Source organism: Grammomys surdaster, unplaced genomic scaffold (assembly GCF_004785775.1).
Source record: "Grammomys surdaster isolate TR1022 unplaced genomic scaffold, NIH_TR_1.0 126178, whole genome shotgun sequence".
NCBI classification, from domain to species: domain Eukaryota; kingdom Metazoa; phylum Chordata; class Mammalia; order Rodentia; family Muridae; genus Grammomys; species Grammomys surdaster.
The window spans coordinates 4,028,124-4,040,783 of NW_021620984.1; positions in this window are offsets into that span (position 1 = coordinate 4,028,124).

Sequence of the window (12,660 nt, forward strand, 5' to 3'; positions counted from 1 at the left end):
ATGGTCCTCACTCAGCAATCTCTGAGGGTAAGCTTTTGAAAAGTATACTGGATCACAATTGTGATTCTGACATTGAGTCAATTTAGCAATATAATTTGAGACTACCAGTTTTGCACATACCCATCTGTATGTGAATCTGTATGTGTCCAAGGTTTTGTAAGATTTTAACTCATGTGCATGTTTACATAACCATTATTAGAGTTAAGATATTAAATATAAAGACTCATCTTTCCTAACAATGCTATTCACTATAAGAAATACACCATTTGCAAGAAATTAAGTATAGTCCAGGATAGACAGTTTAACTTGTAAGAGTGTTTATAGCCAAGCCTGATGAGGGACTGTGTTCAATCCCTCACACCCATAGAGAGTAGGAAGAGAGAACTGAGCCCCATTTGTTCTATTCTGCTTATCACATGAGTGTAATGGTGTGCATATTAGCATGCATTTACCTTCATGTGTGCATTCACACATGTTCTTTCTATAGTCTTAATTTCCCAGAATGTTCCTCATAGTGATAGATCTATAACTTGTTCTTGTCTATTTGTCAAATATTATGGTATGCACATGCCAGTTCCCATTTTATTCATTATTCGCCTGTTTCAGAATATCTTCAGTGTTTTCAGGGTTTTGTTGGGCTTTGCTCTGTTTTCTTTTATGAAAGTGTTTCATGTAGTTTAGGCTGCCTTAAATACCCCATGTAGTGAAGGATAGTCTTGAAATTCTGATTCTCTTACCTCTACCTTTCAGAGTGCTGTATTATAGACAGAAACCTCATATACCGATTAGTCAGATTATTATTCCATAAGTAATAATCGTATGGATGTTCTTAAGGAAGTTTATTTTATGATTATATTTTTATTGTGTGCATTTTTGTGAGTCTGAGTGTGTATGTGGACTGTAAATGTACAGGAAAACCATAGATGTTAGAAGAGGATGCTGTATCCCCTGGAACTGGAGTTTCAGGTGAATTGTGAGCCACTGTTTGTGTCCTGGGAACGAATCTTGGGTCCTCTTGCAAGAGCAATAAGTGCTCTCAACTACTGAATCTTCTCTCTAGCACATTGAGTAGCTTGATAAGTTAAATCACAACTTCAAAGTTCTTGAATAAATACCCAAGAGTAAAACCTCTGGATATTCTTAAGTATATTTTATCTTGGAATTGGAATTGGAGGATCAATTTTATTATAAGATGGCAACCTGTGTTCCATAGTGGTAGTACATTACCTTTCTTTAAAACTGTGTGTGTGTGTGTGTGTGTGTGTGTGTGTGTGTGTGTGTGTGGTGTGTGTGTGTGTGTGTTATGTGTGTGTGTGTGTGTGCCTTCACACACGTTTGGATGTGTGTACACTCACACACATGTCAGGAATAAACTTTGAGTCCTCACGATTATCCTAAGCTGCTGAGATGTTTCTCAGGTCCCAGTCTGTGCATTTCAAATTTCTAACCATTAGTGACTGAGCTTTACCATACTGTCTTGCTAGCACTCCGTTTTGTAGCTTCCTTTTTGATTGTGGCCATTTATTTACAGTTTTAGGACATGGGGTGGAGGAAGACAGTGTTTCGTGACACCTTGGCTTGCTTTGAAATTGCTTTATAACATGGATAGCTTTTAACTCCTGATCACCTTTCCTCATCCGTGCAAGCGCTGGGATTACAAATACATGCCACCATCTCAGCCTTATTTTAGCCAATCCGATGTAAGTCTAGTGATAAATTATTGCACTATTAATTTTTAGTTCCCAGACAGCTAACTAAATATGTTGAACAAACTTATGTCCTCTTATTTTGTGCATCATTTTTCAGTGAAATGTTTAAACATTTTTTAAATTTTGCAATTATTTTGTTCAATTATTTTTATTTATGAGTATTTATTGCACATAATGCTACATTTCATATGACATTTTTCAACAGTCACTATTTTTCATCTTATTAAGTCCTCTCCCTCCCTCAAACCTGTATTACTAGTTTTGACTCCTTTTGTATTATATTTTGTGATGTATGTACTTGAAACCCGAAATCTACAAAATAGGCAAAACATGTATATTTTTTCTTCATTTCTGGCATAGTTTGCATCATGTGATGATCTCCATGTTTATCTATTTTCTAACAAAAACATAATTTTGTTTTGTTATCAAATTAGAAACATGGCATATACGATATGTTTTGTTTTGTCTAACAATTTTACTTTTAAAATTTTATCAAATTGAAATTGCTATGTGATATTGAGGTCTCACCAATAGGATCCGCTCAGTGGCTAAATCCTCCAGAGTTACTATTGTAAAATTTATGATGTGGAACAGTTAGCATATAACAAAATTGTGGGAGGGGGAACTATTTCTAGTATAGAACAATTTATCATACCCAAGTACAAAGTCTTGCCCATCAGTGATATGTCGTAAGTTTACAATGCGTTTAATGGGATTTTAGTCAGTCACTTTGGATTATTGTTCAACTTTTTTCTTAATGCCATTTTATCTTCATTTTATTTTTTAAATTTTAAATTTTTATTTTTTAAATTTCTAAATTTTTATTTTTTTAAATTACTATACCCTTTACGGTCTCCAAAAGGATGTCCCCACCCCACCTCCACCCCAACAGACTTCCCCACTCCCGGGAGCCTCAAGTCTCTTGAGGGTTAGGTGCATCTTCCCTCAACTGAGTCCAGACGTGTCAGTTCTCTGTTGTATATGTGTTGGGGGCCTTATATTAGCTGATGTATGCTGCCTGGTTGGTAACTCAGTGACAGAGCAATCTCGGGGGTCATCAAGCCTCCACAGGACCAAGAGGATCCCCTCCCATTGATAAGGTAATCCTCTGTTACATATGCAGCTGGAGCCATGGGTCCTTCCATGTATACTTATTCTGACAGTTGACTGTGTGCATCCGCATCTGTATTAATCAGGCTCTGTCTGGCACAGCCTCTCAGGGGACAGCTATACTAAGCTCAGGTCAGTGTTTCCTGGCATTAGCAATAGTGTCTGGGTTTGATGTCTGCATATGGGATGGATCCCCAGGTGGGCCAGTCTCTGGATGGCCTTTCCTTCAGTCTCTGCTCCACTCTTTCTCCCTGTATTTCATTTTGACAGGAGCAATTCTGAATTAATATTTGAGATGGGCAGGTGGAATCATCTCTCAACCAGGGTCCGTGACTATCCACTGCAGTTCTTTCAGACAGGAACAATTCTGGGTCAGAGTTTGTGGGATTGCAACCACACCCCTGAAGCCCGCCTTTCTATGGAGGTGGACAGTACAAGTTTCTAGAGGGTTACCCACACCTTCCGAGGTTTCTCATTTCCATTCTTTCTGCTGGCCCTCAGGGCTTCAGTCCTGTTCCCCAACCCCAATACCTGATCACGTTCTCCTCTTCCCACCCAGGTCCTACTCTCCCTGCTCTACCCCCACCCCCATGATTGCTTTCTTCTTCCTCCCAAGTGAGATTCAGGCATCCTCACTTGAGCCCTATGATTTTCTAACCTTCTTGAGTTCTGTGCATTGTATCCTAGGTATTCTGTACTTTTTTGAGGGGGGAGTAATATCCACTTATTAGTAAGTACATACCATGCATGTCCTTTTGCGTCTGAGTTACCTCACTCAAGATGATATTTTCTAGTTCTGTCCATTTGCCTGCAAAACATGACTTTTAATGTTATTTTCCACTGCTGAATGTGAGAGTATTATATTCTATGTTGAATGTGAGAGTACTATATTCTATGTACTAAAATACTGGATATTTGGTTAGCAAATATTTCATCTTAATAGTGTACTACACAAAGCAAACATTTTTAAGTTCAGTGAAAAACAGCTTGTAGTTTTCATTTGCGTACTAAACTTTGTTGTCAAGCCTAAGAATAGTTTTGATTGCTCTAGATCCGAAAGGCTTTATACCTGTTTTTGCCCTCAGAAATGTCATAAATTTATGTTCTATGTCTAAATTCATGAATCACTTTTTGATATGCTTTTCTCTCATTGTCTGTGGATGTCCAAACACTCAACATTAATGATCGCAATGTTATTAACATCTTCAATATGCTTCTTCTGCACACGGCCCAGCATCAGCCTCGTGTGTCTTATGAATATCTGTGTATTGGTTAAGTCAAAGGTTTTGGTTCTTTTTCACTGTTCTACATCTGTCTCTTTGCCAATACTATACCCTTTTGTATTTTATTATAGAACCAACTTAATTTCTGTAGAGAAATGGCTCTCATTTCATACTCCTTGGAAAGATTTTTATAGGATAATATTATCATTGTTACTTAGAGACTGTAACTTTCCATATAGATTGTAGAAAACATGTCTATAAAACCTTAGCAAAGACTTTGATATACATTTTATTAAGATGGTGAATATACATAAGGGGTAAGGTAAATGTTGAAATATAAGCCTAATTAAGAGGAAATTGTTCTTTTGTTACATGTTCTATTATTCTTCCCTTTACTTAGACTGACATTCTAAGGTTTCTAAAATACAAGTTATATATTCTAACTAGGTCTTACCCAAGCCATTCCTTTAAGAATCCTGCTTAATTGAGATATCTCAGCTCCTCCCTTTCTCAATTCCATTTTCCTTTATCTAAACACAGTACTTTTCCTTGTATCATTTCCTCCTTATTCTGACTCATAAGGCACATACTCTTGTTTCATTTGTTTGTTTTATTTCATTTATTGCATTGTATTTAACAAGTGTTGTATTTATACTCAAATGTTACCTAAAATGTATTTTAATTTACTCTAAAAATACTTTTATATTTTGTGAAATGTTGAATTATTTTCTCTCTCAGTTATATTTTTTGAGGGGAGTATGGAATTCTATTTCTCAAAATTACATTTCAATTGTGCTTTGAAATTATTTCTCAAGCTTTCATTGAATTAAATAAAATGCTTAAGCTTATTATCTATTCCCTTTGTGCTTGGAGAACATGGACGAAAAGAGGCAGAAAGATTCTAAGAGCTGGCATTTTTTAGAGAAGTGTTGTGGAATGCCATGTTCAGGGCAACGAATAGCCTCTGCAATCAGGATCTCCCAATATCATGAGTGGGAGGATTTGGTTTGCCCAATAATAGGGCACTTACCAGCCATGCTAGACTGGGTCATACAATAAAGCTAACATCATGAATCAAAGTCATGAAGGTACAAGTAGTGAGCAGATAGGCCGATCCCCTTCCGCACATCCTGCCTTTTTGTGTTTATAACCCCTGTGTGAATGAGTATAAATTACAATTTGAAAAAATAAATAAATAAATTATATATATATATATATATACATATATATATATATATATATATATATATATATATATATAAATATTAAAAATTAAAATTAAAAAAAGAGTGAGAAAATAAAAGGGAACATGACAGATGAAAATAACTTGAAGATACATTCGTTGAATTATCAAAGATTAAGTTAATTTTAGCAAAAAAACAAAAACCACTAAGTTACTTCTCTGTTCAAAGCTCCAAGCATTTGATTCTAGAGATTATTAGCTACTCTTAAACAGATAACCATATCGTAAAAAATGTCCAAACTTCTTAATGTTAGGGGGTGAAGTTACACTTCTAACTCTGGGACAACTGAAAGAACAGTAAAAAATAGTGAATGAGTTTAGATACATATTTTCTTTTTCCAGTTGTGTTGCCTATATTTTATCGACTACTACATGGAGGTTAATTGTGCCCTAGGAAATATCATGTGTGACAATTTGAAAGTTTTAAAAATTTTAAGTAAGCTATCAGGTTATCTTTTTGAGTTTAATATTTTTATTGGTGTCATAATATTTTGTGTATACAAATGATGTGAACCAAAGTTACCAATTTATAGTTGTTTTGTTCTTTAGATTTCTTTCCCTCTATTCCTTCACCACTCCCTATACCCTACTTAATTGAAACTGTGTATTATGTAGCCCAGGCTGGCCTTGATCTCGCTGTTTAGTAATAGATGAATGTAACTGTTGCTCTTCTGGCATCCTCCTTGAAAAATCCCAGGATTAAGGCCTGCATCAAACAGGATTTATAGAAGGATCAATCCTGAGACTTATTCTACCAGCGTAGCTTAGTCCCCAGCCCTTATTTTATAGCACTAGAGGTCAGAATTCCAAATGGAGTTTTACAAGTCTAAGTCTGTCACATTTTTTTTTTAAAAGTGTTTTCTTGTATTGAAAATTGATTCTTTTCATACAATATATTCTGATTATTCTTTCCCATGTTCAGCTTCTCTGAGATCCTCTCCTCACCACCTCCCCTCCCATCTAGACAAACACCCTTTCTATCTGTCCTTAGAAAACAAACGGGTATCTACAGAATAATAATAATAAAATAATATAAATGATATGACAATTTAAAAGAAATACAAGCACACCATTATAGGACAAAACAAGCAGTCAACAAAAGAATAAAAGCCAAATAAAAATAATGCACAAGCGTATCTTGATGCAGATATGTGTGGGTTTGTCTGTTTGTTTGTTTGTATGAACAGGAAGTCCATAAAAACACAAAACCGAAGATAGAGCAAAAAACATACAAGCAAGCAAACAAACAAAACAAAAACAAGATAGTGAACCACCAAAACTGCCATTGAGTTAGTTGGGTGTTGGCCATCTACTGTTGAGCATGTGACCTGTCCTTAGGAGAGTGCTTTATATCCACAGGGAGATTCCCTTGGAGAAAACTATTGTTTTTTTCTTTGTTTGTTTATTTGTTTGTTTTTGTTTTCTGTAATTATCAATTGGAGATACTTGTATCCATTATTTCTGTCAGTGCTGGGCCCAGTTTGGTGCGGACCTATACTGTCTTCCTTTTGTAAGGGTATACACTTAGAATTTAGCAACAGAGACTGCAGGAGTGGCTAAGTGCTTAAGAGCACTTGTAGCTCAAGGTTCCTAGCACTCACATGGTGACATATACGTTTAGAATCCAGTTCTAGAAGATCTGAAGCTTTTTTTCTGGCCTTTATAGGCGCTATACATACATGGTGCATACTTATACATGCAAGCCGAACACTCATACACATAAAGGAAAGCGAACACATTTTTAAAAAAATTGATTATCTTATTTATGTACATTTCAAATGTTGTTCAACTTCCTGGTTTCGCCTCGGCAAACCCCTTTACTTTTATGAGGGTGCTCCCCCAACTACCCACCCACTCACCCCTCTAGCCTTCCCTTTTGCTGGGGCAACAAACCTCCCCACAGGACCAAGTCCCTTCACGCCCACTGATGCTAGATACAGCAGTCCTTGGCTACATGTGTGCCAGAAGCCATGGACCCACCCGTGTATAGGCTTTGGTTGGTGGTTTAGTCCCTGGGAGCTCTGACGATTACAGTTACTTGATATTGTTATTCTTTCTATGGGGTTTCGATCCCCTTCAGTTCCTTTAGCCCACAAAATTTTTCTAAAAAGCATTCAAAAATATAAATCTTCACAGAATTCTTTAAAGAATAAAGTTTGAATATTTTCTATGTGACAATAAATCTGAGATGGGCCACCGGGTATTCAGGACACATGTTGGTCGAAACCTCCAAGGAGCCTGTCAACTTTCTTCCACTCTTCGAAGCATGTATGTTTTACTTCTAGCTGCATGCTCACACTTTAATCAGGGGGAAAAAAAGAGACAAGAGAATCTGACAAAATTGTGCTATTTAATTGATTTCTATCAGCTGTGCCTCCTAAAGTTTGCATGGATTTGCTCGGCAATTGTCAGTGCTCATGGCTAGTTGGGCTGCAAAACAGTCAGGATGGAGAGTTTAGTGATTCTGTATAGGCCCTTTGCACCCAAAGAAAATGTAAGCATTTGTTTTATGAGAAAGATGAGTAGGCAAGTAGGAGCACTTGTTTCTTAATTTATATGCATGATAAAATCCCAGAAAAGGCTTTGAGAACACACAGTATGTAATAATGTAAGATACTTAGGAAATAGCTACAACTAAATATACAAAGAAATATGCCCAACGTCTTGCTATTTTTATATTTGGTATACCGTGTGTATTAAATCAAATCAACGGGTTTTATCGAGTACAATTATTCTCTAAAGATGTGTTCCGAATCTTCCTCTCCAATGATTCCCAAAGTAGTAGCATGCAAGAAAATCACTTGGGAAGTTAATTGAAATTTGAAGTTCTCAATCTCTACCACAGATTCAAACTCAAAAGGTCTCAGATGGGTCTGGATCTTAACAATAACCACAGCCTATTTCATGCAGGTGGTGGACAAACTCAGTTTGCTACTGAGTAGAAAGCCCCAGTGAGCACACCTGCATATAATTTAACATGCATTTCATGAAAGATCTACTACAAAATCTGTACTAGACACTATGCATAATTTAAGTAAAAGAAGGACTTGGGCCTTCTTGATAAGGAGCTATCAGTGAAGTGGAACACAGACTTGCTTCCACTACTCTGTTTAAGAACACCCTACAGAAGAGCTAACAGGCATGTGGCTCCCTTCTTATTGTCTGTCACTATTGATACATACACATCTTCTATCTATTTCAGTTAATAATTATTGCTCTACTCCAGGAACGAGTATGAAACATGTTTTTATCATCATTGAAGCTTATTAAATATTAAAATGCTTTACAGTTATGAGGAATTAATTATAAAACTATGCAATTAATGTATGTCACATAACATTTTGTTCTTTGTGCCTAAATGGAAATGGAAATGAATAATTAGCAACGTCATAAAAAGAAGAAAAAACTGCATAAGGAGTAAGTTCTTGATCTGGAAGTCTGAAGAATCTGAAAAGGAGAAAATAACCATTGAGTCCAAAAGTATATGATCACAAGTGTGGGTAACATGAATGTGCATAGCCAACCTGGCTGCAAACAATGGCATTCTCTCCAATCATAATTTTTAAAGTGTCCATGATATTACTGTTATTCTTGCTTTGTTTATGCAGCCATTTCTAGGAGGGATAGTTGCCTAACAAATTCCCTCATGTTCTGAATACAGAAGTGGAAATAATACAATATCCTATCCTAAACAAAGTATTACAGACAACTAATAACTTGAGAGAGAGAGAGAGAGAGAGAGAGAGAGAGAGAGAGAGAGAAGAGGCGTCACCCAGGATGAGATCCTTTATTAGGTGACCAGTAAAAAGTAATCATTCCTAAAGTTATATACACACAAAAGACAAAAATTAACTCAGAGAGTTTGTATTTTTATATGTGTTCATTCATATGTACAACAATAGTAATTAAAGAAAAAGAGGCCATCAGTTTGAGAGCCGGAGAGGCACAGGAGGAGCTGGAGGCAGGTGAGCTGATAGAGAATAGTGGGTAATGAACGGGAAGGGAGTAAGGAGGTCAAATGCTTGAATGTCTGATTTTCTGTAAGGGAGAAAACAGATGTGATACATGACAAGCCTACATGGTACCATTTAGTACTGATCATTATACCCTTTAGCATAACAATGCCTACACTTCTTTTTTAAAAAAATTGGATAGTTTATTTACATTTCAGATGTTATCCCCTTTCCCCATCCTCCCCCCGAAAAACCCTATATTCCATCCCTACTCCTCCTTTTTGCTTTTATACCATTTTAAGTACATGCAAATATTAAGGTCAGTTCTAGGTTGAGGAACTGACAATAAAATAGATGCAAATAGTCAAGGAACAACCAATACAATAAAGATGGATAGTCAAAGAACAAGCAAGGCAGTAAACAGAATCCCATGATCACTCCTCTGATCGCTATTTCTAAGGGCTTATCAGGATGACCAAAATATCTGACCCTACTTCCCTGTCCTAACCCAAAGTCATTTTCATGCCTGGAGCCTACATCTTTGTTCTAGCCTAAGATTTATATTCCTGCCTTTAATTGCTTATTTGTTCTAGCCCAGGATTTAGATTCCTTCCTAAAATTACTTCTTTGTGCTAGCGTAATGTCAGATTCTTTCCAAGCAGCCCATTTACTTGTTCTTGGCCAATGTCAGATTCCTGTCAGGCAGCCCAAAAAGCTCTCCACATCTCCCCTCTTTTTATTGCATAAACAAGAGTGAGCCTGTTTTAGGTCATTCTGACAAGAATGCCTTCCTTACCCTTCGTGGAATATTCATTATCAAAAGCAAATGCACTTCTGTCTTAGGTTGGTAAGGCTCTGTGCAGAATCTTACCCATCCTTGGCTTGCCAGTCTGTTAAATTAGTAACTCTGTCGGGGTCCATTTTCAGTTTCAAGTAATGTACTTTGGCTGCCAACATGCTGATGTTGTTAAAGACAAGCTTTAACACAATAGGCAGGAATAAAATTATTCCCAGGACAAAAAGGGCTAGCATGATCAAGCTATATATGCCCTTCTTAAAGCTTGACCAACATGGAAATACTGACCTCAAGCCATGGATAATTTTATCAGCATTATCTGCAGCATAAAAGCTCAGCAGAGCAGCATTCTTTAAATTCATCATCTTAATATGAAAAGTTAAAACATCCAGAGAGGTGTTAGAATTATGCCAAATACCCTACCAATGTCTTTAAACTTTTTTCTAATTATAATGACTATTATTGTAAATTTTAGAAGTAACACCACTCCAATGGTATTTGGTATGACACTCGAGATGGCTCCTTACTCTTAAACTCTGTACTTCCTTCCAATAATTTGATAGAATAAAGAGCATCAATCTGTTGTTCCATATGCCTTTCTAAAGCCTCTTGTATACTCAACACATTAGCAACATTCTTTTGCTAAATGATTAACAAAAGTAGCTGTCTTAACTTCTTGAGTCAAAGCAATTGCAGAAGCAGTGGTGTTAGAAAATATTGTAAATAATGCTGTTATACCAGAAATGATAAAGCCCACTACCCTCTTGCTTCTGCTTATAGCCTAACTCACTTCTTCTAGTACTCGAAAGCTTTTTTCAGAGAACCAAGGTTCTATAATACTCAGGGCAATAAGACAAAAGCTGGTTGACAAACTTTCCATAACAGACATGCCAGGTTTCAACACATTAACATGAGAAAAACGTACACAATCAATGCAAATTCCAATAAATACTGTAGAAGAGACAAAAGTAATTTTAACTTGACAATTTAAAGAGCCTTATCACATGCACTAACACTTGTTTGAAATCCAGATCCTAACCCATCTTTATCTCTTGGTAACATAACATCCTAGAGAACTGAAGCTAACTTCCAAATATCTCTCTGAAAATGTCCAGATCCTAATAAAGACTTCCTAATAAAGACTGTTATTTCTAATATTTCTAATATTAGATTGATTTTTAGACCATTACATGATTGAGTCTGAATAACTGGTCACCTTTAAGAAAAATACAAGAATCATTATAACTTCTCTTTTTGATTTTCTGTTCCAAGGTCTAAAAACTTGAGGCAACGCAGCTTGTCCCATATGAGATATAGGAAAGCAAAGGTGGGTCAGGAACATATGTCCAATATAGATCCCCAGTCACCATTGTCAGGGCACTCAGCAAGCTCACAGGTCAGCATCATTCTTTGTCTCAGCATCAGCATGCCTCACTAATCACTCTGGCTGCCACCATGCTCCTTCATCATCCTGCAGAAAAAATAAAAACATGCCCTCTTTCCCATATTAGATACCTGGTCTGGATCATGCCATATACCAGTAAGTGAATGCCTTACATGCCTATAGATACAAAATTACTTATTTTATGAGTTTGTTTGCCCTATTTCAAACTTTTTCAAAGCATTAAGTGTAATAACTTTGAAGCTCTTTTCAGTTGTACACACACAAACTCTGACTCCAAATCTTAGAGAGTGATTTTGTACAAGAATCCGAATTTATCAATGCTAAGCCAAACTTTTCATTCAGAACACAGTGTGGGACAGGCTGTCTTATAATACAAGCCCAATGACCTAAGCTTAACATAAGCAAACCATGTAAAAGTAGAAGGACATAACTGGTTCTACAAAGTTCACCTTGTCTGCACTCTGACCCATGTGTCACTCTCCCTCTTCCTCTCCTTTTCCCTCTGCCTTTCTTCTTCTCTCTCTCCTTCCCTCCCAACTCCCTCCTTTCACTTTTTCTCTCATTCTTGGTCTCTCTCAAACACCCTCCTACCATACAAACACAAGACATACATACAATAAAAACAATAATAATTATAATCATAAGTACATAACCTATAGACACTTCAAACAGAGCTTATTATTAATTATATTATTAATATAGTAGGTATTACTGTTTTACCAAAATAAGATAGCATGTGATTTTAAAATACAAAGAATATTTAATGATCTTTTATCTAAATAAAAATCAATTTGTATAAAATATTTTCCATGTTTTCTTTAAAATTCAGATACTTGTGTTCGGATATAATAGAAAGTGTACATCTTTTATCACAAAATGTACAATTTTCTCATGTGTCTCTGGGTTTTTCTTTCTCCTTTTTTCCTCCTACCTCTCCTCTGACAAAAAGACAAATTGAAGGATTAGAGTCATCCCAATGATTGTGAAAAATGATAAGAGAAAAGATACCTATAATCTGATGAAGAAGTTAAGGACATGTAATATATATGGCTCAGGAAGATGATGACAGATGGGGAACATGGGCCTATGTATAAATACTGTGATGGTAAGATATAAAAGCGAAAGATTTATTTCAGCTGGCTAAGGGCTTATAACAAAAAAATGATCTGGTGTTTTACAGAGATAAAAATTTACATGCCATGAAAAATGTTTCTGTCATTT